This window comes from Panthera leo, chromosome A1 (assembly GCF_018350215.1).
Source record: "Panthera leo isolate Ple1 chromosome A1, P.leo_Ple1_pat1.1, whole genome shotgun sequence".
In the NCBI taxonomy this organism is placed as follows: Eukaryota; Metazoa; Chordata; class Mammalia; order Carnivora; family Felidae; genus Panthera; species Panthera leo.
The window spans coordinates 9,467,692-9,494,999 of NC_056679.1; the positions used below are offsets into that span (position 1 = coordinate 9,467,692).

The 27,308-nt window shown below is 46.6% G+C and overlaps 1 long non-coding RNA gene across 2 annotated transcripts; it reads right to left on the minus strand.

The window, feature by feature from the left end:
- Nucleotides 1–7,325: 7,325 nt before the first annotated feature.
- Nucleotides 7,326–26,353, minus strand: LOC122223268. 2 transcript variants are annotated; one of them, XR_006204247.1, is made up of 3 exons: nucleotides 25,866–26,353; nucleotides 12,786–12,965; nucleotides 7,326–7,435 (listed from the first exon to the last, which is right to left on the minus strand). It is a non-coding gene; the product is annotated as an uncharacterized LOC122223268 (long non-coding RNA). The 2 variants fall into 2 exon arrangements; XR_006204201.1 differs by lacking the exon at nucleotides 7,326–7,435 and adding an exon at nucleotides 10,337–11,367.
- Between the last annotated feature and the right edge of the window lie 955 nt (nucleotides 26,354–27,308).

Sequence of the window (27,308 nt, forward strand, 5' to 3'; positions counted from 1 at the left end):
CCCTTTGTAGCAACGTGGATGGAACTGGAGAGTGTGATGCTAAGTGAAATAAGCCATACAGAGAAAGACAGATACCATATGGTTTCACTCTTATGTGGATCCTGAGAAACTTAACAGAAACCCATGGGGGAGGGGAAGGAAAAGAAAAAAAGAGGTTAGAGTGGGAGAGAGCCAAAGCATAAGAGACTCTTAAAAACTGAGAACAAACTGAGGGTTGATGGGGGGTGGGAGGGAGGGGAGGGTAGGTGATGGGTATCGAGGAGGGCACCTTTTGGGATGAGCACTGGGTGTTGTATGGAAACCAATTTGACAATAAACTTCATATATTGAAAAAAAATAAAATAAATAAAATAAAACTTCCCAAATTTAGCAAAAGGCATAAACCTGTAAATTCAAGAAGTTCAGCAAATCTCGAGTAGGATACACCCGAGAAATACATGCCCAGACACATCATAATCAAACTGCTAAAACTAAAAACAAACAAAAATCATGAAAACAATCTGAGAAAAGGCAACGTATTATTTATGGGGGAGCAACAATCAAATAAACGGCTGTGGAATTCTCATCGGGAACCAGAAGCCGGAAACCGTTGGGGGTGAGAAGGCAGCTGAAGAGCAATGTGAATGTGCTGGAAGAAAAGCAATTGGCATCCACCAGCATTCTATATCCCAAGACAATAGCTTTCAGGAATAAAGGTAAAACAACAACAACAACAACAAAAGCATTCACAGGGCGCCTGGGTGGCTCAGGAGTTTAAGTGTCTGACTTCGCCTCAAGTCATGATCTCACAGTTCATGGCTTCTAGCCCCACTTCGGGCTCTGTGCTGACAGCTCGGAGCCTGGAGCCTGCTTCGGATGCTGCATCTCCCTCTCTGTCTGCCCCTGCCCTGCTCATGCTCTGTCTTTCTCTCTCAAAAAATAAACATTAAAAAATTAATTAATTAATTAATTAATTAACGCATCCTCAGATGAATGAAAAATTAAGAGGGTTTTTTTGACAGCAGACACGCTCTAGGAGAACTGATAAAAGAAAGATCTTCAGACAGTGGCACCTGGCTGGCTCAGTTAGTAGAGGGTGCGACTCTTGATTTTGGGGTTGTGAGTTTGAGCCCCATGTTGGGTGTAGAGAAGAAAGAAAGAAAGAAAGAAAGAAAGAAAGAAAGAAAGGAGGGAGGGAGGGAGGGAGGGAGGGAGGGAGGGAAGGAAGGGAGGAAAGAAGGAAAGACCGAAGGAAGGAAAGAAGGAACGGAGGGAGGGAGGGAGGAAGGAAGGAAGGAAGGAAGGAAGGAAAGACCGAAGGAAGGAAAGAAGGAAGGAGGAAGGAAGGAAGGAAGGAAGGAAGGAAGGAAGGAAGGAAGGGAGGGAGGAAAGAAGGAAAGACCGAAGGAAGGAAAGAAGGAACGGAGGGAGGGAGGGAGGGAGGAAGAAAGGAAGGAAGGAAGGGGGGAAAGAAGGAAAGACCGAAGGAAGGAAAGAAGGAAGGGAGGGAGGAAGGAAAGAAGGAAGGAAGGAAGGAAGGAAGGAAGGGAGGAAGGAAGGGAAGAAAGAAGGAAAGACCGAAGGAAGGAAAGAAGGAAGGGAGGGAGGAAGGAAGGAAAGAAAGAAGGAAGGGAGGGAGGAAAGAAGGAAAGACCGAAGGAAGGAAAGAAGGAAGGGAGGGAGGGAGGGAGGGAGGGAGGAAGGAAGGAAGGAAGGAAGGAAGGAAGGAGAGAGAAGAAGGAGAAGGAGGAAGGAAGGGAGGAAGGAAGGAAGATCTTCACACAAAATTACCCTGCATGCAGGAAGCTGGACTCAAAGGTTATGTACTATACCAGTTTCATTTATATGATACTTCCAGAAAGCTAGAACTATGGTTCTGGAGAATGGATCAGTAGTTTCCAGGAGCCGGGGGTGGGATGAGGGTGTGAATAAGGTGGGAGAGCACGAGGGAATCCTGGGCTGACAAAGATGTGTGTATGCTGATTGTGATGGTGCTTACACAAATCTCTGCATATAGTAAAATGCACACACCACTACAGCCACATACATGGAGTCGGTGTTGCTACCTACTAAATTTTCTTAAGTGGACAAATCGAGACGTTGGTCCCTACGAAATTTCGAGTCTTTGAGGGACACTCTAAGCTTCACCATCTCCCTTGGATGCGTGCTTGTGAGGGTCATCTCTGCATCACGGCCATGGTCAATATCAGGCTGTTCCTGCCGCCCTTGCGTGCAACTAATACCTGAATTGACCTCTGCACCGGCCCCACTACCAGCTCAAGCACAGAGAATGTTACGTGCTCGAGCTGAACAATGAGTAAAAAGTGAGTCATTCTGTGGTACAGCCCTCTTGTTCTCCAAAAACTGTAAAGCCGACCTCCCTTCAAACCTCCTCACAAACAAGAAAAAAACCCACTGGACTCCTCATGGGAGCACCCGCTTCTGAGTTTCCTTCCTAGCTGCCGCACCCACAAAGGTGCAGCAAATCCCCAGCAGGTCCTGGAGCCTCTGTACCATTCTACCACTTTGCGGACACGTAGACTACTTCCTTTATAACAGATAACCTTTCGGTCGAAGCAATAATTCTCCCTTGGCATCAGGTGGTTGGTATTGTTATTTTTGCCTTTGGCAGCCCTGTAGAAGGGAAAGGGAATCCGCGTGTCTGCAGGGGAAGGAACAAGATAAAGACGAGACCTTTAGCACCAACACTGCAGTTTTGCATCATTTAAAAGTCGTGTGCGTGTGGCTCTCTCCTCCGCCCTTCCCCCCACGTAAGACAGGAAGTGTGCTTTACTAAGTTTTATGTCTCCAGAGACCTGCACAATGACAGACACATAGAGGCGCTCCTCTAACTAGGTTGCCAACCAGTGAATGGATGCCCCCGTGACCGAATAAATTAACTCTGTGACTGATATGGGCAATGTCCTGCGAACATATCAGATGGCCATGCTCCGCCCCGTTCCCCGTTCAACTGTGTCTCTTGCCGTTGAAGGCAATGGGCTGTGGTGATCCAATGGCCTGGGACAGACGAGGGTGCCAACTGAAGGACCCGAGCTGGCAACAGGAAGACAGGAAAGCTGGGTCACCGCAGGTGGCTCACCATCCTGCCCCGACGGATTGGCATGAGAGGTCCATCTCTATGTCGAGCAGAAGGAAGGAAATAAGGAACAGAAAACCGCACAGTGAAATACTCTACGCTCAACGTGCAACCCAAAACATCCTCTAAGGCATTTTCTGTTCCCTGTTGTTCCTTCCAAAAGCAACTGGTCTTCAGGGGCACCTGGGTGGCTCAGTCAGTGACACTGTCCAACTCTTGATTTCGGCTCAGGTCATGATCTCACGGTGTCACGTGTTCGAGCCCCATATTGGGCTCCGTGCTGACAAGTGCGGGGCCTGCTTGGGATTCTCTCTCTCTCTCCCTCTCTCTCTGCCCCTCCCCCGCTCATGCTGCCTCTGCCTCTCTCAAAATAAATAAACTTAAAAAAAATTGGGGAAATAAACGCACATATGTGTCGAAGATTTTTATTAAAAAAAAGTGATTGGTGTTCAAATATGTTTAAGAAACACTCTGTATACTGTATCGCCTTCTTAAAGATGTACAATGTATATTTGCTTGATTAACAAGCCCTTAGTAAAGAAATATGTTTTACTTTTTAAAAGATTTAACTGAGGTATAATTAACATATGCACAGACCGTTAAGTGTTCAGTTCAATGAGTTTTGAGAATTGAATATTTAAATCTTCCACCAGCCAAAGCACAATATAAAACATTTCCATCACCCCAGAAAATGTCCCCATTTCTGTAAATCCCCTGTCCCTGTTCAGCAACAGCCAGTATCTGACTTCTCATCACTAAAGTCCATATACTTCTTTTTTTAATTTTTTTTTTTTTCAACATTTTTTATTTATTTTTGGGACAGAGAGAGACAGAGCATGAACGGGGGAGGGGCAGAGAGAGAGGGAGACACAGAATCGGAAACAGGCTCCAGGCTCCGAACCATCAGCCCAGAGCCTGACGCGGGGCTCGAACTCACGGACCGCGAGATCGTGACCTGGCTGAAGTCGGACGCTTAACCGACTGCGCCACCCAGGCGCCCCTAAAGTCCATATACTTCTTAGACGTAAAAAAAAAAAAAAAAAAACCCAAATCATGTTGCATAGATTTTGGGGGGTAGGACCTGACTTCTTTTGCTCAGTATGAGATTTTTGAGTTTCATCAATGCTGTTGTGGGTATCAGTAGTTCATTCATTCATGATTTGTTTGTCCATTCTCCTTTCAATGGACATTTGGGTTGTCTCCAAGTTTTGACCGTCATGAATAGGGCAGGTATGAACATTCTTGTGCAAGAATGTTTGGGGCCATATGTTTTCATTTTTCTTGGGTAAATCCTTAAGAGAGGAATTGTTAGGCCAGAGGGCAGACACATTTAACTTTATAAAAACTGCCAAACAGTTCTCCAAAGTAGTTGCACCTGTTAGACTTTTTTTAACTTAGTATTTCCTGTATTCATTTGACCACAGACCCCCACCCCCTAACATCTGTAAAATGAGCAGGTAGGGTTAGATAGCTTTTCAGATTCCTCCTAGCTTTATGCGATGAGACAATGGCCATACCTTTCAGGAGTGGAGTTATTTTGTCTTCTTTGTATAGATCTTGTAGGCAAAAGCCAATGAGGTGAAACCCAGGATGGCCAGAATCTAAAAGCCTGGGAGTAGAAAGAAAGAAGACAGCACTGAGTCCAGTGGGTGGGGAAGAGGTGCTGGCAGGTAGTTATCTGGACAGATGCATGAAAAAAGATTTTTAAGCCACAGGGAATTGTGATACCAAGGTTAGAAACAATTAAAGCAGAGGCAATGGTGTAGAGCGACCTCCCATAGCGTTTAAGAAGTTTCTCTGGTCCAAGGACATCACTAATGACAAGGTATTAAGAAAACTCTTCAGGGTGCCTGGGTGGCTCATTTAAGCGTCCAACTCTTGATCTCGGCTCAGGTCATGATTTCACGGTTCATGAGTTCGAGCCCCACGTCGGACTCTGCGTTTATGGCGCGGAGCCTGCTCAGGATTCTCTCTCTCCCTCTCTCTGCCCCTCCCCCACTCTCTTTCTCTCAAAAATAAACATTTTTTAAAAAGAATCTATTGCTGTACGGCTACCACCCTGCATAGATTTTTCAAATTTCTGCACATCTTGTGTAGAAAAACTAACCACCCCTTATTCTGGACTTTCTTTTGAGGGACGTTTATGTAATGGCCAGCCTTGAGGAAAAGAGACAGTGTCTCCTTCTGGAGCAAAACGCAGGCTTGCTTGTATCCTTGGAAGATAGAGATAATGTCTACCTCTGAAGCAAAGGGCGCATATGCTTACTGCCCTTTATAAAAGATTCGGGCTTCTGAACCTCAGGATTCCTCTCCTGAAATGCAACCCACTGCATATGCAGGTATAATCCAGCCCTCTTTGCATTGTTCTCTGGAAATTGAGGTTTGGGGAATCAGTATAAAGAACAAGGCTGATGGTCTGTCCCCCGGTCTGGCCGCGAGTAATAAACTGTCCTCTGACCCAGCAGACTCTTGTCTTCACCAGTGGATACTGGTGAGACTGTAGCAGGCTAACTTTTAAGTGTGATGTAGTGTAAGATCTTGGTCCCTTCAAAATTCTTGACAGTCACGTGTGAACTTCTTGAATAGCAGTAGCAAAAATTCTTCCTCCACACTTTTCTGAAGTCTAATTTGTAAACAAGGGGAATCGATTCTAAACTCAGGAGATTTTTTAAAAGAACAGTTCAAGAAATTAAGGATTGCTTGATACGCTGTTAATTTCCAAACTTAGGGGCTCTGGGGCAAGTATTTTGCCCCACTTTTTAGGGAGTTATTTTGCTGGCACCAGCTGGGGGAGAGATAATTCCTTTGTTCGAGGAGCCCATACACTAACGCTTCTCTCTCAGATCCTGTATCACAAAGAAGAGAATCAAACTCAGCCTCAGCTGCCAGAATCACTAATGTTGTCCAAGGGCAAGGGTCTCTCCTGCTTCTTCCGTTTCAAAGGGGAACTTGCTCCCTGCTCCCACAGCAGCCCTGAGAAGCGCACATTTCCTCCGTGGCTTCTGAAAGGGAGAGGACAATTGCCCCTCCACGCTGCATACAGTTGGAGAACCCTTACATCTCCAACCAGAAAACCGAGGCTCCGTGGCAGGTGCCTTTTTCCCAACTTGCCAGGGTTACGCCTGTTGTTCCCCGTTTGGAGCGTAAATTTGTCGTCCTAGTCAAAGAAGTCAGGAAGACTCGTCCCCTCTTTCATTCCAACTCTCACTGCACACAGTCACCTCCTCCTACATTCCAGCCACTTCTTCACCGAACTCATCTTTGGAAATGATTAAAGTCATATGAGTGCTCCCCACCACCACTACCACTGTCACGTGAATTTCATCCACCTCGAAAATCATGACCTTGCCTTACACCTTTCTCTGAAGGACCAGGATTGCACCCATCCTGGGGGACAGCCCCCTTCTCTACTCTGAACTCAGTGACTGTCTTCTTCACAGTGTTCATTCCCACCTTCAACCATCAGGCCAGATGATTTCACGACATTCTTTCCACATCTAGTATCTCTCATTTATTGCTCCCTATGCATTTATTCACTCCCCTTAAAACAGGCACATACCGCCCAGAATTGACATTGACCCTACATGTTCCTCCCCTTCTAATACGACCTCCTAAAGTGTCCAAGTACAAGTCAATTCACTTCTAGCTAATTCCCAGGGTGTACTTTATCTGTGTGTGCCACAGAAGCCGTGTTCTTAATAAGGTCCCTAAAGACCCACTCATTTCAAATCTGATGAGTATTTCCCCTCCCTCTTCCTCATTGCCCTTTATCTGAGGACGTGTGGGGGGTGGGGGTGTGCACTCATGCACCCGCCTGCAATTTATTGGTCCTTAACCTTGTTATGCCTGGTAAACTATTAAAATGAACTATGCTTAGCACACTGTATGTCGTGCATTCTATTCTACATAGTATAGTCTACATAGTACATTGGTCTTATCAGGCTACCGTATCCAAAAAACCATAGACTGGGGGAGCCTGGGTGGCTCAGTCGGTTAAGAGGCCGACTTCGGCTCAGGTCATGATCTCACGGTCCGTGAGTTCGAGCCCCGAGTCAGGCTCTGTGCTGACAGCTCAGAGCCTGGAGCCTGTTTCGGATTCTATATCTCCCTCTCTCTGACCCTCCCCCGTTCACGCTCTGTCTCTCTCTGTCTCAAAAATAAGTAAACGTTAAAAAAAAAAAATTAAAAAAAAAAACAAACCATAGACTGGGAGTCTTACACAATAGACATTTATTTTCTCACAGTTCTGGAGGCCGAGAAGTCCAAGATCAAGTGCCAGAAGTGTTGGGGTCCGGTGAGAGCTCACTTGTTGGCTTGTAGCTGGCTGTCTTCCCCATGTGTTCTCCCACGGCCTTTCCCCTGTGCAGGGGAAGGGGGAAGGAGTGAGGATTGCTAATATTTCTTCTGCTTTTTATAAGGACACTTGTCCTATCAAATTAGGTCTCCATCCCTATGTCCTTAATTACCTCCAAGGCCCCATCTCCCCCTCGAGTCGTGTTTGGGTTCAGGACTTCAAAGTACGAATTTGGTGAGACACAGTTTGGTCCATAACAATAGGATGCAAAGCACACACGAAACAATTACAGAGCGGCAAGGGGAAAAATAAAGGTCACGGCTAAAGGCAGAATGCTGGCTATTATCTGTAGAAACAAGGAGCACATTGCAAATACAGAGGTTGTTTTATTCATATTTTAAATAAGCTCTTCTAGCTAACATGCTGATATCTTGTCCACTCACCCTCAGTGGCCATCGTTAAATACAATGATTTTGACTGTACAAGCACAACCAGATTTTACAAAAAAGGGCAGGCTCGGTCAATATTTCCATACCGTGCCACCTGCGATGGTGGGAAAATGTGACTTTAACATTCAACACAAAAAGGCACACAGTTCATGAATGGCTCTGATGTCCTCTCTCTGACATTGATTAGAGATCTTTGCTGAAGATCCAGTCATTCTGAGACAACTGGGGAAATTGGTTGTGTCTTAGATAATGTGGAAGAAGTATCGTTAATTTTGCTGGATGTGATAATGATATTGTGGTTATGAAAGAAAATGAAGAAACATGCAGAACTATTCAAGGGTAAAAAAGGAGGAGGAGGAGAGAGATAGGAAAATATGAAGCAAATATAGTACAACATTCATAACTTGAACTGGGGGAGGGAACATGAGCTTCATTATATGTTGTGCCTACTTTGTGTACGTTTGAAAATCTTCATTAAGTGTTTTTAAAAAGCATATTGGTGAGCACTTACGAAATGCCTAAAATGAGAGTCAGCCGGCTGCCTGCCATTAGGGGTAGGTCTAACTTTTGCGATGCCTGAAACTTTTACGATTTGGGGAGCACTTTGTAAGAAAAATCATGAATATAACATTCTCTTGGAAGAGGCCTATGTAGTGAGAGGTCCTGATGCTTGAACTTCAGCGGATCCATGGTAAACCCTTCTCTGTCTGTCATGGGTTACGTTTGGCTGGCCAGTGATTTTCCCTTCTTCTAGTCCCCCCCCCCCACCTTTTTATTATGAACATTTTAAACATAAGCAAAAAAGAGATTAGACAAGGACCTTCTCTGCACCTATCCAGCTTCCATGGCTGACAGTCCTTGGTGAGTCTTAGCCTCTACTCTGTCCACTCCCCTCCACACATACTGTTATCCCAAAGCAAACATCTAGTATCATTTTTCTCTAAAATATTTCAGTATGCATCTCTAAAAGATAAAGACCCTTTCTTTTAAAAAAAAGTTTATTTATTTATTTTATTATTATTCATTCTTTCTTTCTTTCTTTCTTTCTTTCTTTCTTTCTTTCTTTCTTATTTATTTTTGAGAGTGAGAGAGCACATAGGAGAGGGGCAGAGACAGAGGGAGACAGAGAATCCAAAGAAGGCTCAGGGCTGTCAGCACAGAGTCTAATGCAGGGCTCAAACTCACGAGCCATGAGATCATGATCTGAGCCAAAGTTGGACACTTAACTAACTGAGCCATCCAAGCTCCCCATAAAAATAAAGACCCTTTCAAAAAACAGAACCACAACATCATTAGCATACCTGGAACGATAATTCCCTAACCAAGTCAAATTTCTCTAATTGTCTGAAATATTTTTTTATAGTTTGTTTGAATAAGGAAGCAAATGAAACATATATTTCAATGGGTGATTATAGTGTTTAAGTCTCTTTTAATATGTAGGGTTGCCCTCCACATTGTTGCTTTTCCTTGCAATTGATTTGTTGAAGAAACTGGGTCGTTGTGTCCCACAGGGTTTCCCGCAGTCTGGATCTTGCGAGTTGCATTCCTGTGGTATCATTTAGCATGTTCCCCTATCTCCTTCCTTCCCGTAAACTGGTAGTTAGAGCCAGAAGCTTGAACAGAGTCAGGTTTTGCTTTGTGGACAATAATTCTTCCTAGGAGTATACTTGTGTCAGAAGGCCGTGACTATATGCAGGTGTTGTGTACAAGTTGCGAGATGCTTCCTTATCTTTACCCCAGGCCCACTCCACAGTTTCCCCGGCAGGCTCCCAAAGGTGCTGAACCATTAGAATTATTAGGCCTGGAAACACCCCAGACAAAAGACAAAGTGTAAGCCTCGTCCTAAAGGAGTTCATAGCGTGGGTGTTGTAAATGCATGAAAATAACAACAAAAGAGGTTCACAAGGTGGTACAAATGACTTGTCTAGAGGTCCCCCGGGAGTACCGAGGGGAAGACAGCCATCAGTGGGGACGGTCAGGGAAGAACTTTAACCCAAACACAGATTTTCTCCGGCTGATGTGGAATATTGTGGGACGACGACTGCTCCATAGTCCTGGTTACAAGTTGGCGTCCACCAGCCCACCCGGGCTTCTTGTCACAAACTGTCCTGTGCCGCCTTCTCTGCTGTGTGTGTCGGGCCAAAGTTTAGACAGGAGTAGGGCTAGAGTTACCCTTCCTGGAGACTACATCCGATCCTCAGAGCCTTAGGACAACATCGCTGGTCTCAGAGATACAAATAATCCTGATGAGGCCGCTGTAATGCTGGAAAGGTGAGACCCCAAACTCTGGATAGTTCTTAGTACTTTTTACATTCCCAGGTAATTTCAATATGTGGACAAAATTGACTTTTTTTTTAAATTTTTTTAAAAAATGTTTATTTGTTTTTGATCCAGAGAGAGACAGAGCATGAATGGGGGAGGGACAGAGAGAGAGGGAGACACAGAATGTGAAGCAGGCTCCAGGCTCCGAGCTGTCAGCACAGAGCCCGATGCGGGGCTCGAACTCACGGACTGTGAGATCATGACCTGAGCTGAAGTTGGACGCTCAACCGACAGGGCCACCCAAGCGCCCCCAAAATTGACTTTTAAGGAACTGCCTTGAGTAGGTAGTGTCTAAGCCGTGACAGCTAATAAAAGAGGTATTTCGCTGTTGCAATAATCTAAGCCCGAGGCAACAAAGGCTAAAAGGGTGGTGGAGACGGAAAATGAGAAATGAGGCAAAAACTATTTTAGAGCAAGAATCTCCAGGGAGGGGCTTAACATAACTCAGATCTTGAGAAGGCTGAAAAAATGTGATGCTACCTGAGAAACACAGGACAGCGATGAGAGGGGGAGGGGCCCTGGGTCCCCAAGGGATGGTGATTGTTCGAGTTTCCGTGCTGAGCCATAGTTCTTGGCATCATGTCCAGGTGGAAGCATCCAGGAGGCAGGTGGAGATGGGAACTGGATCTCAGAAGGCAGAGTTACAAATTTTGCAGTCATTTGTACCCAGGTAACATCTGAAGCCTGAGGAGTTTAAAAGTCTTTCCCAGAATGCACTATTGTCCAAGGTATCACCCATTTATAACTGCTGGGGGTCCACAGGAATGACTGGAGTTCACGTGCCACCTCTGCCACCAACCAGCTGTATGGCTTTGTACAAGATACTCTGCCTCCTGGGCCTCAGTTTCCTTATGTGGAAAACAAGAATTATCATACCAACCTCTCTGAGCTGTTGTGAATAATAAGCAAGCAAATCCTCGCAAAGCACCTGGCATTCTACCTGGTGCAAAGCATGGCCTCAAGTCTTGTTAGATCTCTCTGATTTTGCTTGCCCTGTCCTACACAGCTCCCTAGCAAGCCACGGCACAAGTCCTTCCCACAAGTAGAAAATGAGTCCCGCAACAGCACACAATCAATTTGCACTCACCTCAATGGTATTTGAAGATCGAATCTCGGCAGACCGATTTAATTTTCTTTGATAAATAGATAGGCCATGCAGATAAGGAATGAGCGAGAGATACAATCTCTCCGTGGTGGAGTATGACCTCAGATTCCACTGCCAGTGACTTTTCATCGGCGAGATAGAAAGAAAGAAGAGAGGAGTGCCTAGGTGGCTCAGTCAGTTAAGCGTGCAACGCCAGCTCAGGCCATGATCTCATAGTTCGTGAGTTCCAACCCCGCATCGGGCTCTCTACTGTCAGCACAGAGTCCACTTCGGATCCTCTGTCCCCCTCTCTCTGCCCCTCCCCTCCTCGCTCTCTCTCCCTCTCTCTCTGAAAAATAAATAACTATTAAGAAAGAAAGAAAGAAAGAAAGAAAGAAAGAAAGAAAGAAAGAAAGAAAGAAAAAGAAGGAAAGAAAGAAAGAAAGAAAGAAAGAAAGAAAGAAAGAAAGAAAGAAAGAAAAGAAAGACTTATTTCTAAGGGGCAGGTACCGAGAGCTGAATAATATCACTCAAAATGTGGCTTATCGATGACTCAGCCTCAACCCGGAAGTATCCCGCATGATCTCACTCTTGTCAGAGCTGGAGCCGGTGCTGAACATCTCTATCTTTACCCCAGTGATGTAACTGAGAACTTCCTAATTAAATCACAGATGACACCAGGTTGTAAGAGGGTAGGAATAGAAGTCAAAATAGCATTAACTGACTTAAGAAATAGTTCATGATGCGGGCGAGGTTCCATAGGAACAAGTGTCACTAGCACATTTTGAAACAAACTGAAGAGACAAAAAAGAAGGATATGTATTGACTAGTTCGCAGGATCATCAACGAGTTTCACCCAGAGCTGTAGGCAGGTAAGCAATGTTCAAGTATGGTAGGGGTGCCTGGGTGCCCCTGATGGTGAGAGAAGAGGGCAAGAAGGCAGAAGAGAAGGAGAGGCAGGATGAGAAAGAGAGACAGGGAGAAATGATTGACAGGTGGGATGTTAGAGTGCTGTGATGTATGTTAAAAGTGGAAGGTTCTAGTTAATTGGAATCTGAGTTCACTTATACAGTCAATAAAAAATTTACTGAGCACATAGTGTGTGCCAGGCACTGTATCCAGAATCTTGCCCTCGTGGGGTCTTCTTCTTCTACCTGGCTTCTACATGTTGAAGAGCCTTTACAAGCCCTTAGACGTCTTCTCTTTCCGTCTATACTCCCTCCTTGGGTGACGTCACCCACTACCAAGGCTTTCCATACCACCCATCTGCCGATGACTCACAACTCAGTCCTTCCATCCCAGACCCGGGTGACCAGCCGTCTACTTGTCCCTTCAAAAAATCACAGACTCGGGGCACCTGGGTGGCTCAGTCAGCTCAGCATCCAACTCTCGATTTCGGCTCAGGGCACGATCTCACGGTTCGTGAGTCCGAGCCCCGCGTCGGGCTCCGCGCAAGCAGTGCGGAGCCTGCATGGGATTCTCTCTCCCTCTCTCTCTGCGCCTCCCTCCACTCAAAATAAATAAGTAAACTGGAAAGAAAATGTTTTTTAAATCACAAACTTGGTTCATGTGAAGTGGACTCTGGAGTCTTCTCTCTCCCGCCCGAATCTGTCCCTTCTCCGGTCTTTCCCATCTGCATACGTAGCACCAAACGCGGCCCAAATACAGGACTTGTCCTGGATGCCTGCGTCCCGTGTCCTGTTGCTTCTAATTCTCCAGAATCAGAATTTGATCTCACGGCTGAAAAACAACAAGACCTAATTATTTCACCTCCTAAAGATCACTGCGCCCTCCCTGTGGGGAAAGGAGATGCTGGGAGGCTCTAGGAGACAGAGGTCGGGAGACTTTCTCTGTGAAGGGCCAGATGGTAAACATTGTAGGACTTGCTGGCCTTACAGTGTCTGTCACAAACACTCCACGCGACCGCCGTAGCATGAAAACGGCCATAGACGGTAACGAATGAGACATACATCAATGAGCGAGGCTGTGTTCCGATAAAGCTATTTATGGGCACTTGAATTTGAAACTCATCTGATTTTCACAGCTTCTCATTTTTTTAAACCACTTAAAAAGTTTAAAAAAAAAAAAAAAACAACCAAAAATTTGTAGCTCACAAGCCATACAAAAACGGAGCGGGCCAAGTTTGGCCTCTTGTCCGTAGTTTGCCAACCCTGAATCCAGGGGAAGCACGCGCAGACACGGTGGGGACCTGCCAGAAGGGGGGACAGTGACATGGGACTCCCCAGTGGACACAGCTGATGAACTGTGGCCTTCAAGCCCATCCTGGGTGGAGCGAAGTGTGGTGAGAGGGCTGTGTGGTGTTTTCTTCTGGAAGCTGGAAACACACAGGAACATAAGCCTGGGCCTGCTTCCTAGCTGGGGTTTCTGAAGGCAGGACCCTCTGTGATACAGCCCCTGCCCCGAGAGGAGTCGATCTCAAAACTACTGTATTTTTATAAAATGGTGTCTCCCTAACTCCAGCTCTCTCTGAAGTAAACCGAAAATGTACCAACATGGTTACAAGTGACTTATCGGCACGGGGAGCTTCTTGTATGGGTTTTTGGAGTATTTGTTTCTAAATTTCTACTATTGTTGGTGTCATTTAAAAAATATATTCAGGGGGGCTCCTGGGTGGTTCAGTCAGTTAAGCGTCCGGCTTCAGCTCAGGTCATGATCCCACGGTCCATGGGTTCGAGCTCCACGTCGGGCTCTGTGCTGACGGCTCAGAGCCTGGAGCCTACTTCGGATTCTGTGTCTCCCTCTCTCTCTACCCCCCTCCGCTCATGCTCTATCTCTCTCTCTCAAAAAAAAAAAAAAAAAAATATATATATATGTGTGTGTGTATATAACACACGTGTGTGTGTGTGTGTGTGTGTGTGTGTGTGTGTGTGTGTATTCAGGGGCGCCTGGGTGGCTCAGTTGGTTAAGTGTCTGACCTCAGCTCAGGTCATGATCTCACGGTCCGTGGGTTTGAGCCCCGCGTCAGGCTCTGTGCTGAACAGCTCAGAGCCCAGAGCCTGCTTTGGATTCTGTGTCTCCCTCTCTCTCTGCCCCTCCCTTGCTCACACTCTGTCTCTTTCTGTCTCTCAAAAATGAATAGACATTAAAAAATTTTTTTAATTATTCAAATGAAAGAAGGCTAAGCACTGATACCAGTTAACAAGAGAGGCTGCAGGATGCCTATACCTGAGAGCTTTAAAACTATGACCCACAAGCCTCTGTTTTGGAGGTTTTAAGGAGAGTCCAGCCTGCCTCAAGAAGCTAGGTGGGATAGCCACTTGGGAGTTTCCTCCGTCTCCCACAATTCCGGGGTACAAAAGGAGACAGATGCCCACGGGGATCAGCGTTTAGAAAGAGCTACCCTTCTTTCCTTTTCTCTGACAACAGAGACAGGGGAGATTAACTCCCCAAATCCCCGGGCAACACCGAATACCCAGCAAAAGGGGTTTCCTTTGAAATTACATCTGCCTGCAGAAGAGGGTCACCGAGCCTGCATTTTAATGCTGAAATAAGTCCAGCTATTAGAGCTGCTCTGATGCTAAAAGATTTTTGAAGAGGACAAAGCAAAAAGCTTCTCCATATGACAAAGAATTTGTCAGAAAGGACCGGGTACAAACAAGGTGCTGATGTACTTTTCCCTATAAAAGGGATGGGTGCCCTTGAGAAATTGCCTCAAGTCCCTGAGAAGACACAGACAGCCTTTTTAGGTCGAAAGTTTCTCTGTGCCGAGTGGCCACTGAGTCTCTCAGGATCTGTAAGTCAGGGCATTTTCTCTCCACCTTCTGAGTTTTCCCTAGTGCTAGAGAATCTGGAAATCCATAGGCAATTGGCAAGTTGTGTAGAGGTCACAGAGGGCAAAATTCAGTGCGGTTTGCTCTTCCTGGGCTGATTTCAAATCACTGGATTACCAAGAGCCAACACTGACTTTTCGCCCCCAATTACACTGTATTTAACTGGTGTTTTAAAAATAACATGGAGATAGATAATTATGTAAGATCTTCTGTTCCCCAAAAATGTTTTCTGGCTGTCACCTTTTGCCGTCCAATCTTATCTCTGCCATATGCACAGCGCAAGCTTTGCCGCTGTGATACCATTTATGCCGTGTCATTATCAATCCAGGCGTCCAGATAAGTTGCTTAACAGAGAAGCGGCAGAGACCCCGCTAAGCCCGTTCAATAACGATCCAGCCGAGAAAAGAATCTTCGTTCACTCACCCCGCTTCTGTCCCGGACAGAACTAGGTGGCTTACGTTCGTAAGCAGCACACTTGCAAATCACTTCTCTTGGCTGAATGTGCTTCTCGCTATTGCAGGATCAATAATGATGAAAGGATAAATACAGAAAAAGAGCAGCATCGCTTCTACGATCCCCACCCCCCCACCGGTTGGGCACCGACCATGTACCTGCCGCGGAGCATGTGTGCTCCCCTCCCCCAACAACTGCACAGACACGCATTTTTCATCCATTTTTACAGCTATGTAAACTAAACTGCAGGAAGTCAAATAACTTGCCTCGGCTCATACTTCTGGTATGAAGTGGAGGCTGGCTTCAAGCCCAGCTCTATTTGCCTCCAGTGCCTCGTTCTTCCCAATCTTCCACAACGCCTCCCTCCGTAACTAGCCGGGGCTGACCGAGCATTTTCCGCGGCTGTCCCTCAAGCACATTTATTTGCCTCTTTATATGACCCCTTTCCCACCTCTTTCAAAACTGTTGCTTTTCACTGTAATCGCACAAGGAAGACTTGGAAGAAAAATGTAAAGTTGGGGGTGTCCCTCTCTTCCACCACTGGCTTTAGTTTTTGTATTTTCTTCCAGTCTTCGTCCACGCAGATTTAACTGGTACATCGTTCTCAAATGCGAACAATTCTATCCCCTTTTTGCACTTAACATTACACCATGAACATATTCCTATGTTTGGACGTCACCATGATAGTTACTAATTTAACAACTGCAGACAATTCCATTAGGTTGATACACCTCAATTTCTTAAACCATTTCTCCTATGTCAAGTTGTTTGTTTCCCTAATATAAGTAATGTGACGATAATTTTTTTTAATTTTTATTTATTTTTGAGAGAGAGAGAGACAGAGCATGATCGGGGGAGGGGCAGAGAGAGAGGGAGACACAGAATCCGAAGCAGGCTCCAGGTTCCGAGCCATCAGCCCAGAGCCCGACGCGGGGCTCGAACTCACAAACCGCGAGATCATGACCTGAGCTGAAGTCGGACGCTTAACCGACTGAGCCACCCAGGCGCCCTGAAATTTTATTTTTTAAGTAATATTCACACCCAGTGTGGGGCTCGGACCCACAACCCCAAGATCAAGAGTCGCACGCTCCACCAACTGAGCCAGCCAGGCGCCCCTACAATACACTTTTTTCACATACATGTGCTTTTTCCTCTTCCTGGGAATTTTCTTTAGGCTAAATTCCCAAAACTATAACTACAAAACCACAGGGGTTGCCTGTTGTACGTTTGACCCTTGTTCCTCCATCTTGAACACGTGAGCTTCGACCTTCTTCTCGTCTTAGGAACACAACCTGCCAGAGCCAGATTCGATTCAGCGTTTCGTTTCCCTCACGCCTGGTGGGCGCTGGGTTAAAGTGGAGGCTGCTGACACTCACAGCTGTGGCCAGTTGGTGACTATAAGCTGCACTTCAAGAATTCTTATGTTTCCCGTTCAAATACAGGCCAGAAAGATTTAAAAAAAAAAAAAAAAATTCTCGTGGCGGCAAGGGCAGAAGGAAATAGACACACTAATAACTTTCACTGAGTATCAACCAGTATAGCCTCTCTGGAAGGCAGTTTGGCAATATGTCGAAAAAGCTCTAAAAATGTACAGATGCCTTAATCTAACCGTTCCACCTTAATAATTTATCTTAAAGGGGAAAAGTCAACGATAGGTACAAATATTTAGCTACACGCTGAATCTATAGCATTTCTTTATAGCATCTCTTTCATTAGCAAAAATGGAAATAAACGTATATCCAAGAATGAGGAAATGGCTTAAAAATGCACGACACATAATGGGGTACTGTGCAACCATTTAAAACTATAATTGTAGGTGAGAGGTGCCTGGCCAGCTCAGTCGGTGGAGCCTGCAACTCTTGATCTCGGGGTTGTAAGTTCGAGCCCCACATTGGGTGTAGGGATCACTTAAAAATAAAATCTTAAAAAAATATATTTAATAAATAAATAAAATTATAATTGTAGATGATATAATACACTAACGGCATAAACACAGGCTCATACTATACTTAATTAAGAAACAATTTGCAAAACGGCACTCATTATATTACCTGTTTGTGTAACACAGATAGAAATAGTTGTAGAAATGCTCCAGTTGCTAATAGTGTTTATATCCAGATAGTGAAATTACGGGTGTCTAATGGTTTTGCCTTTTTATTTTTTACACCACAGATATTACTGCTTTTGTAATTAAAAGAGAGAGAGAGAGAGAGAGAGAGGGGTTCTTATTTAGACCAGTTTCTAAAGCCTGCATGTGCACAAAAAATGTTTTCCATACTCCACCCAGCTGGAACAGGGACAGAAAGAACTGTCTGCGTCATCCTCTAGATTCTATGTGTGCTTTATCATCCATCCATGCAAATATCAAAGGAACAGACAAGGGATTAGAAGTGTACGATGACTGGGGTGCCTGGATGGCTCAGTCAGTTGAGTGTCCAGCTCTTGCTTTCAGCTCAGGTCATGATCTCACAGTCCGTGGGCTCCAGCCCCATGTCAGGCTCCGCTCTGACAGTGTGGAGTTTGCTGGGGATTCTCTCTCTCTGCCCCTCCCCCCGCCAAATTAAGTAAATAAACTTTAAAAAAAGAAGTGTATGATGATGAATGTAAGGGAAATATCATTCTAGATCTCATTCAAAACACCAGTACCCCCAGTTCAGCAAAGGAAGCGAAGGTGACTCAACTCCTCTACCAGAGACCTATAGACAGCTGAGATCAGCAGGAGGCAGGCACCATGAGGCGCCATCTTGGAGGCGGCCTACCGCATCCCCCAGTCAAGATGCCACAATGCTGAAACCCCTCAGCAAGAGAAGTGGGGGCCCCGGAACCTAAAGCCGCCAAAACGAAATGAGGTTGGAGGACCAGGCTTGCAAATGTATCTGCAACATTTCTAATAGGTAAATTTTTAATTTTATTAACACAAAATAACAGACAATACGGTAAATAAAGAGCTTACCAATGCCATTAGATTAGAGGTACCAGGTACCATACAATTAATTTCCATTTTGTTAACGCTTTGCTTTACCAGAACCTTTTTCAGGTTTCCTTGCCAGGAGTTTCAAGGAGATTTTCATAAATCTATTTTGCTCAGATGCAAACACGATACACATCAAGAAGCTTTTTTCCTCTGCATCTGGTCCCATGTATGAGTGCCACTCCCGCTGATTTCCTCTGAGTCTTGCTCTGATCAATGCCCTACATCACCTTCCACTACCGCCTTGGCTTCCTCTTCACCTCCTTTTCCATTTCTTGCTTCCGTCATCGTTTAGATTATTGCCAACAAGACCGACAATCTCCCTATACCATCCCCTAAATTCTAGACCCTAATCAAAGGTATCAAGGAAAGTGAAGAGTAGAATTAGTGTGGCCCTTTAAAGTCTTCCAGTGACTTGAATGTAAGCTTGTTGTATACCCTCAGGGCTTACAGCAGAGTCTTTACTAGCCTTGTTAACAAATAAATGAATTAACAATGGGAGGATTCATGTAAGCTTACTGGCCCCAGTTTGGCAAAATAAAAGTCAGCAACTCTGTTTTCCCCTACCCCTACCCCATAATAAAAAAAGGATTTCTACCCGTGAAATTGTGCAGTCTGGGGACCCTTACTGGGCCCGGTACTGCCATCATGTCATTTGTACTGTTAATACCAGGGCTGTTCTGCCTCTTGAGGTCAGAAGACTAAGTAATGCATATCAACTCTAAGAGGTCCACATTAGGAGGCTTGAGCCAAGTAAGAAGAAACAGAGAAGAATCTTATGGATGAGATACAGAACGTGCTTAGAAGGGGAAGTAGATGGGAATGCAAGCTGGTGCAGCCACTCTGGAAAACAGTATGGCAGTTCCTCCAAAAAAAACCAGTATGGCGTTGGGGCGCCTGGGTGGCTCAGTCGGTTGAGCGTCTGACTTTGGCTCAGGTCATGATCTCACAGCTCTGTGAGTTCGAGCCCCACATCGGGCTCTGTGCTGATGGCTGGGAGCCTGGAGCCTGCTTCAGAATCTGTGTCTCCCTCTCTCTCTGCCTCTAACCCACTTGCATTCTGTCTCTCTCAAAAATAAATAAGCATTAAAAAAAAAAATTAAAAAAAAAAAAAACAGTATGGTGTAGAACTACCCTACGACCCAGCAACTGTACTACTAGGTATTTATCCAAGAGATACAGGTGTGCTGTTTCAAAGGGGCACATGCACCCCCATGTTTAGAGTGGCACTATCAACAATAGCCAAAGTATGGAAAGAGCCCAAACGTCCATCAACTGATGAATGGATAAAGAAGATGTGGTATATATATACAATGGAATATTACTCGGCAATCAGACAGAATGAAATCTTGCCATTTGCAAGTAATGGATGGAACTAGAGGGTATCATGCTAAGTGAAATTAGCCAGAGAAAGACAAATATCATGACTTCACTCCTATGAGGAATTTAAGATACGAAACAGATGAACATAAGGGAAGGGAAGCAAAAATCATATTAAAACAAGGCAGGGGACAAAACAGAAGAGACTCTTAAATACAGAGAACAAACTGAGGGTTGCTGAAGGGGTTGTGGGTGGGGAGATGGGCTAAAGGGGTAAAGGGCATTAGGGGGGAAACTTGTTGGGGTGAGCACTGGGTGTTATAGGGGATGAATCACTAGAATCTACTCCTGAAATAATTATAGCACTACATGCTAACTAACTTGGATGCAAGTTTAAAAATAAATAAGTACATAAAAGGAAAAAAAGAAGAAGTGGAAGAAAAGTTGTATCATGGGGAGAATGTACCTGCTTACAGACCTGGGTAAGTCCAAGGGACCCGGTGGTGGGCTCTCCTATGCTGGTAAATATGGTAATGTCTAGCATCAGGATAGCAAGATGTATATGGAATATTACTCGGCAATCAAAAAGAACGAAATCTTGCCATTTGCAACAACGTGGATGGAACTAGAATGTATTAGGCTAGGGGCGCCTGGGTGGCTCAGTCAGTTAAGCGTCCGACTTCAGCTCAGGTCACCATCTCGCGGTCCGTGAGTTCGAGCCCCGCGTCGGGCTCTGGGCTGATGGCTCAGAGCCTGGAGCCTGCTTCCGATTCTGTGTCTCCCTCTCTCTCTGCCCCTCCCCCATTCATGCTCTGTCTCTCTCTGTCTCAAAAATAAAAATAAACGTTAAAAAAAAAAATTAAAAATGGATAGCAAGATGTGTAAGCACTATGTTGTCCAGAACTCACCCACTGGTCCAGTGACAAAAGCTGAACTCAACCAAATTGGCTTAGATAAGGAAGGTGGGGACTGGGAGGCAAGGATTTGAATGCCCTCCGAATTCTTTCTCCCCATCCTCGTCTCCGCTTTTTCTGTGAGAGGACTGCCTTCTCTCCTCCTACAGAGAGCTTTTCTTCACACAACATGGGAGTCCACCTCACTGGGTCGCAGTCGAACGACTCCGCAACCAGAGAAGAGACGGTTCTTCGGCTAGGCCCTGCGAGGAACGTCCAGCGTTGGGACTCTGTTGGGTGACATCGATGTCTACACCAGTCATTATAACCAAGAGGCCAGCCGTGTTTACGTAGTCTCCCTAAGCCTCACTTCCCTCATCTGTAAGACGGGGAAAATGTCAACACCAGCCACAAAGTGTTGCTGTGAAGGTTGAAATAAGCTAAATGAGACAGTGTATATCAAGTCCTGAAGCCCGTACCGGGCACGTGGTGACGGTTCACAAAGTCCATTGCCTATTTCGGCAATCGTTAATGCTCTGTGATCTGCTCAACATGGAGACCAAACCACAATTATCTGGTCTTCCATTCTTGCCGACGCTCCCGCATTCCTACAGCCAGACTGGAATTCTGTTGAATCACATACACAAAACCCTGCATTCTGGAAGGTGTGGGAGGGTCAACAAAGGCCAAAACCAGAATCGCATAGTTTAGGACTTAAAGGAACTCCTTGATATTGCAGATAATAAAGCCGTACCCTTACCTGGCTAGGTACAGGCAGCAGACGCAAATTAGTGCCTAAATCCTGTCATGGAGAGCTAGCCCACGGAATCCGCAGGCTGGAAAGCTAGTTTCAGCAGCGGTGGATTTGCTTCAAGGCCTGTTTCTTCCATCTGTAAAATCGGGATAGTGTTATTCCCCTTCTACTCCCACACTAGGGTGTGGTGGGACTTAATGAGGCACTGTTGGTAAAATGCTTTGGGCTGGGCTAAAGAAAGTGCTGTGCAAGCACTGACATTATCACACGGACCCTTGGTGGTCATGCGTGTTTGGAATAAGAAGTTGGTTGGCACCACTTCAGAGAACTGCTAAGAAATGTAGATATACTGGGGCGGCTGGGTGGCTCGGTCGGTTAAGCGTCCGACTCTGGCTCAGGTCATGATCTTGCGGTTCACGGGTTCGAGCCCCGCATCAGGCTCTGTGCTGACAGCTCAGAGCCTGGAGCCTGCTTCCCATTCTGTGTCTCCCTCTCTCTCTGCCTCTCTCCCAGTCATTCTCTCTCTCTCTCTCTCTCTGAAATAAATAAACACTAAAAAAAAAAGAAGAAAGAAATGTAGATATACTAAATGGTCTTCAAAACTGAAACTAAATCAGAACAGAAAGGTTGGCCAACTCACTACCTTGTCCTAGTAAGACCTCATGCCTAATCGTGTTGACATGGCTTCCCTCGGAGTACTACCCGTGGGGACTGATGACCTCCCCACACCTTATTTGAGCTTAACTTTTCTTTTTGCCCCTCAAATCAAGCATCATTTCCTTCGAATGAAGTGTCATCCTTTCTTCTGCATGTGAATCCTGCATGGATTACCATTGTGTTAATAATATACGAGTCATATGTCAATAAAACTTGGGGAAAACCCCAATAGATGAGGAAAGGTAATTATGTGCAGGAGAGCAGCTAGTGGCTCGTGAAAACTGATTGTGAAATTTGTAGGAATTTTTTGAGCCGGTTGTGAAATACAGCCAGTTTAAAAACTAAATTACATATGCCTAAAATATTTTAAATTATATTAAAAACAAACCTAACAAACTCTCCGAACTTACTATTCATAGTAATTTTATAATTATCTACTCTGTTGAGGTCATTTAGGTCTACTGTTCACAGCTATTGTGCCCACACGGCGGAAATACAGATAGTCCCCAACTGACACCGTTTCGGTGTAAGATTTCTTGATTCTATGACGGTGTAAACGCAATTCTCATTTGATAGAAGCCAGGCTTCAGATTTTGAATTTTGATCTTTTCCTGGCTTAGCGATACGCAGTACAATCCTCTCTCCTGATGTTGGGCAGAAGAAGCTCCCAGTCAACCCCGCGATCACGAGAGCCAACAACCCATACACTGGCAACCATTCGGTCCCCAGACAACCGTTCTGATTTTCACTTTCTGTACGGTATTCAGTAAGTTCCATTATATATTCAATGTTTATTATAAAACAGGCTTTGTGTTCAACGATTTTGCCCACTGTAGGCTAATGTAAGAGTTCTGAGCACATTTAAGGCAGGCTAAGCTATGCTGTGAGGACCAGTAGGTGAGGTGTATTAAATGCATTTTCAACTTAGTTTACCAGGCTGTAACCCCACTGTAACGTCAAGGCAGATCTGTATTATATAATGATATGCAACTTTGCATTTCTTCCCATCTGCATGTTCAGCGATGTCCTTTTGGTAGCTTGAAATTAGCCACAGTAGGAGTATTTATACCACAGAAACTGGACTGCTACAAATCAGGGCTCCCCCTCCCCCCAAAAGCCAGTTGCCAACCACTTAGAAGCACACCCTGTCTAGACCCATAAGGACAAGGAGAAGACAGGCACAAAAACAACAGCAAACAAAACATGGCAACAATCTTTTGGAAACTAAAAAAGCAGACGAGTAAGAGGTAATTAATTTAGCAGAGAAGATAAAGCCAAAACCAAGGTCACAGAAAAGGAAGCCTGTAAGAAGCAAACTAGCTACACCACAGAACCTCAGAAAGAAACAGAAATTGGTTCCCTCTGTTGCCGAACATGGGCGCAGGTGGGCGGAAATTTGTGGAAGGAGCACTGAGACTCCCCACGGTTTTTCCTGCACCTGTGCAGCCGGACCACTGCCCCTGCCCAGCCCTGGGAGAAAAGGTTGAATCAGAGATCATCTGCACCGTGGGCACAACGGAGAGCTGGCATGTGACTGACACACTACCGAAACGAGATTAAATGACAGGCTGCATTTTAGATTGTAAGATTCCACAGTCCCCTTCACCCTCTTGGCTCCCAGGACACTGGCAATGAGGCTTATACTCCACAGGCAAAAGAACAGATGATCCGGTTCTGGGGAAGCCAACCAGTCCAAGGGAGAAGGCTTACGGAGACCAATCCAGCAGGATTCCCCCAGGGAAGCATCCAGATCACTGCAGAGTCACGGACGGGGAGCCCTCTGGTCCACAAGCTTCGCCCACGCACACGTCCCTTTAGTGGCAGCAGTATATCGCCAGACATTGGAGGGACGCCTCTCACATGAAGAAAAATTCTTTCCAAGGTCTAGTAATACATTCAGACAAGCTATCGAGCGCCACAGTAGACTAAAGACATTTACAAGGTCTCCAAACATTTACCTGCCACAGGCCTTTCTCAGGAAGACGTGCTCCAACAAAACAAAGAACAGACCAAGAAAGAAGACAGGAGCTCCGGGGAACAGGAGATCCAACATAGAAAAGAAGAAAAGAGAAATCCCAGGACGATGTGGAAGGGACACTATGAGATGCCAAGTGCCGTAGGCCCAGGAGAACCCGGCGCTGAGTTTGGAGCAGGAAGAGAGCTCGGGGGGCGGGGGGGTCCCCACGGGGAAGGAATTGCAACTGAGAGATTGCCAATGCGTTCACCACACTGGGGAGAGCCTGGGGATGAATTACTCATAAATACCCCCCCAAAACTACACAGTTAAATAGAGCAGGCAGTTATTAGCTCCAAAGGGGAAAAGACGTGCAAGAGTAGAAATGTAATTATAGTACACTGTGAACAATATTAACACAGTTAAAATAACGTATATACTGATCGGTGATTTAGCCGGACATTGTGATGTCCCCTAATTCACGAGATTCTACAATGCACATATTTTTCACATTCTAACATCCTGAAAAGCAAACTGCATCTTGTAGCCAACGTGATAAAGTATTGGATCAGGGGCTCCTGGGTGGTTCAGTGGGTGAAGCGTCTGACTCTCGGTTTCGGCTCACTCGCGATCTCATGGTTTGTGAGATGGAGCCCCAGGTAGGGGTCTATGATGACAGCATGGAGCCCCCTTGGGATTCCCTCTCCCCCTTCTCTCTCTGCCCCTCCCCCATGCACAGGCATGCACTCTCTCTCTCTCAAAATAAATAAATAAACAGACATTAATTTGGTTTTGAAGTATTGGATCATAGTGTCATCGAAAGCACTTTTGTTCTTTTGTAGTGACTCATAAATAATGCTCCATCGTATAATGGATGGCATCTAGGAAGAGAAGAAATACAGGACCTCTGTCGGGAAGTGACGGAGAAGTTGGGGTACCTGTGTCCGGGGGGAGGACGAAAGGGCTAAAACCTCATCTTGCACAGAAATAAGTCAGCGGATGATTTCTTTCTGGTTTTGTGTTTTGTTTTGTGTTTTTAGTTAATCTGTTCATTTTGAGAGCGAGAAAAATGCACAAGGGGGGGGGGGGCACAGAGAGAGGCGGACAGAGAGAGAGGGGCAGAGGATCCGCAGCGGGCTCTGTGCTGACCGCAGCGAGCCTAACGCAGGGCCTGAACTCACGAATGTGAGATCCTGACCTGGGCGACGTCTGACGCTTAACTGGCTGAGCCACCCAGGTGCCCCAGTCGGCGGGTGATTTCTAAAATTAACAAAGATGCAGCTTTATAAGCATATTATCCAGCAATGATCGCTGCGCATACCTGGACAACTAAAATCATAGACAGCTGTTGGCTCCGGGAATCAATAAATGGAGAGAAGAATGGGTAAGGCGGGGGGGGGGAGACTACTGTGTTGTGATTTCTTCATGCGCCTCGTAAACATACGAATTTTAAAACTCTTTATACATGGGCTGAAAGTGAAAGTACTATGTGTAGAAATCAAAGGAATGAGATGAAGCTCTCCATTTCAAGCCTTCCCCTGGCACAAGTTTTCAGACTGGGAAAAATCAAAAAGGGATCTTTAAGGTCTCCCTCTCAGGGCCAAGGATCTAAGGGTCTACTCCGGCCCCCCTCTCGTGCGTGGTCCAGGCTGGTCTGGTTTGCAAGGCGCCTGGGGGGATGGCGGGGGGGAAGGGGGACGCGCACCTGGTTTCACAGGCCACCACTCGCCTCCCGCCTTAGGAAACTCAGCCACCTGATTTTTCACGCTCGGGAGACGAGCTGGCTGGCCTTGGGTGAAAGTGGAAACCGCGGCGCACACGACACATTTTTCACAAGCTCGTGTTACCTCGAGCCCTCGAGAATGAGAAAGGAAGCTGGCGGTTTGGCAGGTGTGGAAGCCCTTTCCCACAGACATCTGTCAGTGGTTCTGGAAGCCCAGGCCCCTCCTCTTTACGCAGGAAGAGCCCCGGATTCCCGGGCTGAGGCATCCGGTCCGCCGGCTCGTTGCAGCTGCTCGTCACCCGGGAAGGCGAGGGGGAGAAGGCCGGAGAGGGGTTCCTGCTGGTGAAGCAAGACGTGCCTCCGCTTCCGAGGTCAGACGGGAGCTCCTTCGGGCAGAGGGGCGCCTGGCCGCGCCCGCGGGACGCTCGGGCACCGCCTGCCTCGGCAGGAGGGAGAACGAACGTGCGCGATTCTGCCAGGCTGGAAGAGGCCACCGGTGCCAGCCGCGATTCGGCACTGGCACTTCGGGGCAGCGCCAGGCGGCGGGGGAGGCGCCCGGGACCACCGGCTCTTACCCCACCCCCACCGGGACGGCGTCCAGCCGCTGTGAACTGCGGCAGCCACACCACGTGTTCACGTGGGAACGATTCCGCACCGGGTGGTAAACAGCCACGGCCACGGCCCCGGCCCCTCCCCTGGCTGCCCCACCCCCGCTGCAGCCGAATTGGAACCTACGGACCAGCAGAGGGCCTCCCGGAGCCGGCGCTGGAAGCCGGGCTCTGATTGGTCAGGCCCGCCGGTTAAATATTTTAAATAGCACTCCCTGCCACTAGATCGCCCAGCCAGAGGCCAGAAAGCCGGCTTCCTGCAGAGAGCCCTCCACCTTCCTCTCCCTGCCTCCGTTTCTCCCTAGCCGGGAATCTGCCAGCTTAGGACACCTGGGAGTGTCTTTTGCAGCAAAATGGCTTTTCCTCTGTGCCAGCAGAGAAGCCCCTTAACTCATTCCCCTGGGGACCTTGATGCTCCGGACTGCAAGGAAATTTTCCTATGTGCCGCTTCCTTTTACTTCCCTAACTTGTTTACCCCGATGAAATTAGGTTAACATGGTCGGGGAGAGCAGCCTAAAAGGGGAAAATAAAGTTACCATAGGCAGAAGGGCAGCGTCAGGGCCACGTACTGACGGGGAGAAACAGCCAGGGCCAGGGTGACGTGCACAGCGCTGCTTTGCTGGAGGCCTCTGAATACCCACGTTCTTTCATCCTGGCTGCCCGAGGCCCCCTTTGCCTCTGCCTTCCCACCTCTGTCAGCTGCCATCCTGGTTTCCAGCACCTGCGGGAGAGGGATCCCCTGGGCCCTGTGTAGGGCCCAGGCTAGGAGACTCCTGGCCCTAAGGATGTTCGGATCCTCTTACACGGCCAAGGGGAGAGGACTTCCCTTTCCCCAGAGCGGGACGTTTAACTGGTCTCTTACCCGCTGGTGGAGGCAGGTTCAGGTGTTAATCAAAGAAGCCGCCCCAGGTCCCCAGGCTCAGTGAGGGCACTAGTCCAAGGGTACCCCACAAATAGTC